Below are 6,141 nucleotides of genomic sequence, written 5' to 3'. Positions count from 1 at the left end.
CAAGTACTAGCACACAACCAAACAGCTGTGCTTTTCATCTGCTCACACCTAAAGCACAAACACATGCAACCAAACAAGTTGGAGCCATATGGGCTTTGGTGCAATGTAGGCAACCAATCAACATGCAGATGTTGGTTTTTTGCCTGCATATGCTCAGCCAGGCCCACTTGGGAAAAGTATGCAAAGTGCCCAAAAACGATGCAGCTAACCAACCGCACCCTGGACACTAAAAAACACTTCCGTGATAATACGTGTTTGTCATAGTAGGTCACGTTTTCTGTCATGCATGTACATCCATGACGATTTTATGATAGAATCAAGATAATCATACCTATGTTGTCGTAGAAGTGTTCCATGACATTACCAAAATTATCATCACGGAAGTGTCCACTGCCATGACGATAAATCGCGCGTCATAGAATTGCTTTCGTCAATGGAAACCGACACGTGGCATCCACCGTAACGGGTCGTTGTTAAGCTATCGGGTTCCGGTTTGGATCCGATAACCCGTTAACAGCCCGGACCAATGGGGATTTTCCACGTGTAAAATTCTCAATGGCTAGAGGAACCACGTGTTGGCTCACCATTGGGACAGATGTCATCACTCATTGGACCGGAGGAGCCTATGATACGTCGATGATATGTCCATTTTGCATCATGCTTTTATATCAATATCTATTGCATTATGGGCCGTTATTACACATTATATCTCAATACTTATGGCTATTCTCTCTTATTTTACAAGGTTAACCATGAAGAGGGGGGATGCCGGCAGCTGGAATTCTGGCTGGAAAAGGAGCAAACATTGGAAACCTATTCTGCAAAGCTCCAAAAGTCCTGAAACTCCATGAAACAACCTTTTGGAATTAATAAGAACTTCTGAGCGAAAGAAATAGGCCAAGGGGCCCACACCCTGTCCAGGAGACAGGGGGCGCCCCCCCCAATAGGGCGCGCCCCTATCTCCTGGCCCCCCCGGTGGGCCTACGGCGTCCATCTTCTGCTATATCATCACTTTTACCCTGGAAAAAATCGTGGGCAAGCTTACGGGACGAAACTCCGCCGCCACGAGGCGGAACCTTGGCGGAATCAATCTAGGGCTCTGGTGGAGCTGTTCTGCCGGGGACACTTCCCTCCGGGAGGGGAAATCATCACCAACGATCCTCTCATCAGGAGGGGGTCAATCTCCATCAACATCTTCACCAGCACCATCTCCTCTTAAAACCCTAGTTCATCTCTTGTATCCAATCTTGTATCAAAACCACAAATTGGTACCTGTGGGTTGCTAGTAGTGTTGATTACTCCTTGTAGTTGATACTAATTGGTTTACTTGGTGGAAGATCATATGTTCAGATCCTTTATGCATATTATTACTCCTCTGATTATGAACATGAATATGCTTTGTGAGTTGTTACGTTTGTTCCTGAGGACATGTGAGTAGTCTTGCTATTAGTAGTCATGTGAATTTGGTATTCGTTCGATATTTTGATGAGATGTATGTTGTCTTTTCCTCTAGTGGTGTTAATTGAACGTCGACTACATGACACTTCACCATTATTTGGGCCTAGAGGAAGGCATGGGGAAGTAATAAGTAGAGGATGGGTTGCTAGAGTGACAGAAGCTTAAACCCTAGTTTGTGCGTTGCTTCGTTAGGGGCTGATATGGATCCATATGTTTAATGCTCTGGTTAGGTTTACCTTAATACTTCTTTTGTAGTTGCGGATGCTTGCAATAGGGGTTAATCATAAGTGGTATGCTTGTCCAAGTTAGTGTAGGGCAGTACCCAAGTACCGGTCCACCCACATATCAAATTATCAAAGTACCGAACGCAAATCATTTGAGCGTGATGAAAACTAGCTTGACAATAATTCCCAATGTGTCCTCGGGAGCTCCTTTCTCATTATTAGAAATTGTCCAGGCTTATCCTTTGCTATATAAAGGATTGGTCCACCTTGCTGCACTTTATTTACTTTATTTACTTGTTGCTCGTTACTATTTATCTTATCACAAAACTATCTATTACCTACAATTTCAGTGCTTGCAGAGAAACCCTTACTGAAAACCGCTTATCATTTCCTTCTGCTCCTCGTTGGGTTCGACACTCTTACTTATCGAAAGGACTGCGATAGATCCCCTACACTTGTGGGTTATTTGATATTAGCTCACTTGATGAATGGAGAACCCAAGCTTATGAGAATGCCAAGCTTTTCAAAGAAAAAGTCAAACGATGGCATGATAAGAGGATACAAAAGCGTGAGTTTAATGTAGGAGATTATGTGTTATTATTCAACTCTCGTTTAAGATTTTTTGTAGGAAAACTTCTCTCAAAATGGGAAGGTCCCTACGTTATCGAGGAGGTCTACCGTTCTGGTGCTATAAAAATCAACAACTTCGAAGGCACGAATCCGAGGGTGGTAAACGGTCAAAGAATTAAACACTATATTTCAGGTAATCCTATCAATGTTGAAACTAATATTATTGAAACCGTAACCCCTGAGGAATACATAAGGGACACTTTCCAGAATGTTCCAGACTCCGAAAAGGCATAGGTATGTGGTACGGTAAGTAAACCGACTCCAAAACAACTCCAATGGCATTTTTTATCAGTTTTGGATTATTTAAGAATTTTAGGAAGAAAGAAGTAGTCCGAAAGGGACACGAGGCTCCCACGAGAGTGGAGGGCGCGCCCCCCGTGTAGGGCGCGCCCCCTGTCTCGTGGGCACCTCGTGTGCCTCCCGGACTCCGTTTTCTTGTATGTTACGTATTTTGGTCGGTAAAAATTCATTATATATACTCCCGAAGGTCTTGACCACCGTATCACGCAAATATCCTCTGTTTTCGTTTCGAGCTGTTTCTGTATCAGACCTAGAGCATCATGATGTCTCCAAGCGCTCCCAAGGACAAGTTTTTCGAGAGGGTTATCAACCCCTATCTCGCGGAGGTGCCGCAACACCCTCAAACCATTGAGATGCGTGAGGGGCTGCTGCACATCCGCGATGTGGAGGGACCAAGGCGTACCGGAAACGTGGAGACAAAGCTTGAAGCCATGGAGCAGGAAGTTTTCAAGTGTCAAGGGATGGTGGAGCGTGGACTCAACGCCAACTAGATGATGATCACGGAGTTCACCAACAATCACAAGCAAGATGCTAAAGTCATTGGGGAGACCATCTTCAAGCTTCAAGAGAAAATCGAGCACCTCCAAGCCTAGATCTATGACCTGCAAAACCAGAACTGTGAGTATGAATATAGATTCAAACGAATGAGTTTGGCTGCAGATTTAAGGATCCCGGAGACTCGATCATCCTTTTATGATGGAGAACCTATGCCTTGGAAGATCAATGACAAGCCTACATCATCAACAACTCCTACTTCACCACCTTCGAGGAAATAATCACATGGGTATGGGCACTCCCCTTGGCAACTGCCAAGCTTGGGGGAGGTTCACGGTATCGTATCACCATCACACTCCTATCTTTACTGCTTTATTTAGTTCGATCCTTTTAGTAGTGTCTTGATTTAGTAGTTTGAAGTTTTGATTTCAAGTAGTTTTGAGTTTTGCATTGTGATCTCTTTATGTAATCGAGTCCGTGTGCTATCTATAATAAAGTTAGTGTTGAGTCAAGGGCTTTACTATGTGCTATGATCTTGAGAAAGTAGAAAGAATAAAAGAGTTCATATTGATCTTATGGATAGTGATAACTTCACACATAGAAAGTATGAGGCATAAAAATTGTAGAGAGTTGATGAATGTAGCCTTGGTCATTGTTGCAATTAATAGGAAATGATAAGGAAAGAGGGGTTCACATATAGATATATTATCTTGGACATCTTTTATGATTGTGAAGCGCTCATTAAGTATGACATGCTAAAAGAGTTGATGTTGGACAAGGAAGACAACGTAATGGTTTATGTTTTCCGACATCTCAGTTAAAGTATATTGTCATTGACCTTCCAAACATGTTGAGCTTGCCTTTCCCCCTCATGCTAGCCAAATTCCCTGCACCAAGTAGAAATACTACTTGTGCTTCCAAATATCCTTAAACCCAGTTTTGCCATGAGAGTCCACCATACCTACCTATGGATTGAGTAAGATCCTTCAAGTAAGTTGTCATCAGTGCAAGCAATAAAAATTGCTCTCTAAATATGCATGACTTATTAGTGCAAAGAAAATAAGCTTTGTGCGAACTTGTTGTGGAAGTAATAAAAGCGACAGATTGCATAATAAAGGTCCACATACAAGGGGCAATATAAAGTGACGTTCTTTTGCACTAAGATTTCGTGTATCCAACCCTAAAAGCGCATGACAACCTCTGCTTACCTCTGCGAAGGGCCTATCTTTTACTTTATGCTTTACTTTAATACTTGAGTCAAGGTGATCCTCACCTTTCCCTTTTTCATTTTATCCTTTGGCAAGCTCTTCGTGTTTTAAAGATCACGATATATATATCCGGTTGGATGTAAGTTGACATAGGCTATTATTGTTGACATCACCTAAAGGTGAATACGTTGGGAGGCAACACAATAAGCCCCTATCTTTCTCAGTGTCCGGCTGAAACTCTATAACCACAAGTACTGCGTGAGTGTTAGAAATTATAGGAGACTACGAGATAGTTGAGTATGTGAGCTTGCTGAAAAGCTCTATTATTGACTCTTTCTGATGTTACGATAAATTGCAATTGCTTCAATGACTGAGATTATAGTTTGTTAGTTCCCAATGAAGTTTTTGAACCATACTTGACATTGTGAATTGCTTGTTACTTGAGCATAGGAAATCATATGACAAAATCTATATATGTTGCTGTTATTAGAATGATCATGATGCCCTCATGTCCGTATTTTATTTTTATCGACACCTCTATCTCTAAACATGCGGACATATTTTTCGATTTCGGCTTACGCTTGAGGACAAGCGAGGTCTAAGCTTGGGGGAGTTGATACGTCCATTTTGCATCATGCTTTTATATCAATATCTATTGCATTATGGGCCGTCATTACACATTATATCTCAATAATTATGGTTATGGCTATTCTCTCTTATTTACAAGGTTTACCATGAAGAGGGGGGTGCCGGCAGCTGGGATTCTGGCTGGAAAAGGAGAAAACGTTGGAAACCTATTCTGCACAACTCCAAAAGTCCTGAAACTGCATGAAACAACTTTTCGGAATTAATAAGAATTTCTGAGCGAAAGAAATAGGCTAGGGGGCCCATACCCTGTCTAGGAGACAGGGGGGCGCACCCCCCCTATAGGGCGCCCACTATCTCCTGGGGCCCCTGGTGGGCCTCCGGCGTCCATCTTCTGCTATATCATCACTTTTATCCTGGAAAAAATCATGGGCAAGCTTACGGGACGAAACTCCGCCGCCACGAGGCGAAACCTTGGCGGAATCAATCTAGGGCTGTGGCGGAGCTGTTCTGCCGGGGACACTTCCCTCCGGGAGGGGGAAATCATCACCAACGTCATCATCAACGATCCTGTCATCGGGAGGGGGTCAATCTCCATCAACATGTTCACCAACACCATCTCCTCTCAAAACCCTAGTTCATCTCTTGTATCCAATCTTGTATCAAAACCACAAATTGGTACCTGTGGGTTGCTAGTAGTGTTGATTACTCCTTGTAGTTGATACTAATTGGTTTACTTGGTGGAAGATCATATGTTCAAATCCTTTATGCATATTATTACTCCTCTGATTATGAACATGAATATGCTTTGTGAGTAGTTACATTTGTTCCTGAGGACATGGGAGTAGTCTTGCTATTAGTAGTCATGTGAATTTGGTATTCGTTTGATATTTTGATGAGATGTATGTTGTCTTTTCCTCTAGTGCTGTTATGTGAACGTCGACTACATGACACTTCACCATTATTTGGGCCTAGAGGAAGGCATGGGGAAGTAATAAGTAGATGATGGGTTGCTAGAGTGACAGAAGCTTAAACCCTAGTTTATGCGTTGCTTCGTTAGGGGTTGATATGGATCCTTATGTTTAATGATGTGGTTAGGTTTACCTTAATACTTCTTTTGTAGTTGCGGATGCTTGCAGTAGGGGTTAATCACTAAGTGGGATGCTTGTCCAAGTTAGGGCAGTACCCAAGTATCGGTCCACCCACATATCAAATTATCAAAGTACCTAACGCGAATCATT

Source organism: Triticum aestivum, chromosome 2B (genome assembly GCF_018294505.1).
Source record: "Triticum aestivum cultivar Chinese Spring chromosome 2B, IWGSC CS RefSeq v2.1, whole genome shotgun sequence".
Classification (NCBI taxonomy): Eukaryota; Viridiplantae; Streptophyta; class Magnoliopsida; order Poales; family Poaceae; genus Triticum; species Triticum aestivum.
This window is presented reverse-complemented; position numbering follows the sequence as displayed.